The sequence below is a fragment of the Carlito syrichta genome, unplaced genomic scaffold (assembly GCF_000164805.1).
Source record: "Carlito syrichta isolate Samal-C Ts95f unplaced genomic scaffold, Tarsius_syrichta-2.0.1 Scaffold313910, whole genome shotgun sequence".
Taxonomy (NCBI): Eukaryota; Metazoa; Chordata; class Mammalia; order Primates; family Tarsiidae; genus Carlito; species Carlito syrichta.
Genome location: NW_007258006.1, coordinates 76,124 through 77,091, shown reverse-complemented (window position 1 = coordinate 77,091; position 968 = coordinate 76,124).

Below are 968 nucleotides of genomic sequence, written 5' to 3'. Positions count from 1 at the left end.
CCTCAGCCTCCCAAAGGTGCAGGATTACAGGCTGAGCCACCGAGCCCGGCTTAATTTTTGATTTATTGTAGAGATGAGGGCTCGCCAAGTTGCCCGGGCTGGTCTTGAACCTGTAGGCTCAGACAATCCACTTGCCTCGGCCTCCCAAAGTGCTAGGGTTACAGGCTGAGCCACTGAGCCCGGCTGCACTTCATTTTTTAAAAGCTCAAAAAGTCAGGGTAACCAGTTTGCTCTTGACCTCTGAAAGACCCTGCTGCTCCCTCCAACAAAACAAGCGCATTTTATCCAACTAGACAATAAACTCCCAAAGTCAGAAAAACTGCGATCTACCTGCTGGCATCACTATGATAACTGCTGGCATATGTATTTGGTAAATGTTTGCTGACAATATAGATAATCAAGAAATGATGGGGCAGGGCAGGAGGGAGAGAGCAGCCCTGAGGCAGGTGCTTCCTTCTGGCCCACATTACTGGCCTTGCTACTGGTCTAGTCTGTTGACATGCTTCATGAAGGGATGCTAACTTGGAGGGAATGTGTGAACTAACAGAAACACGCATCTTGGTCGAAAAATGAGAAATTCCTTGAAATCTTGATTAAAGGAAGTCAGCATGTTTCTCCCACATGTTGGGCCAAACAGAAGCTATCTTTTATGGCAGGATAGAAATCAGTCCAGCTGGGCACAGTGGCTCATGCCTATAATCCCAGCACTTTGAGAGGCTGAGGCGAGAAGATTGCCTGAGCCCAGGGTTTGAGACCAGCCTGGGCAACATGAAGAGACTTCGTTTCTACAATAAATCAAAAATTAACTGGGCATGGTGGTGTGGACCTATAGTTCTGGCTACTTGGAAGACTGAGGTGGAAGGATTGCCTGAGCCCAGCAGGTCAATGTTGCAGTGACTGTGAGTGTGCCACTGCACTCTAGCCTGGTGACGGAGTAAGACTCTGACTCAAAAAAAAAAAAAAAAGGC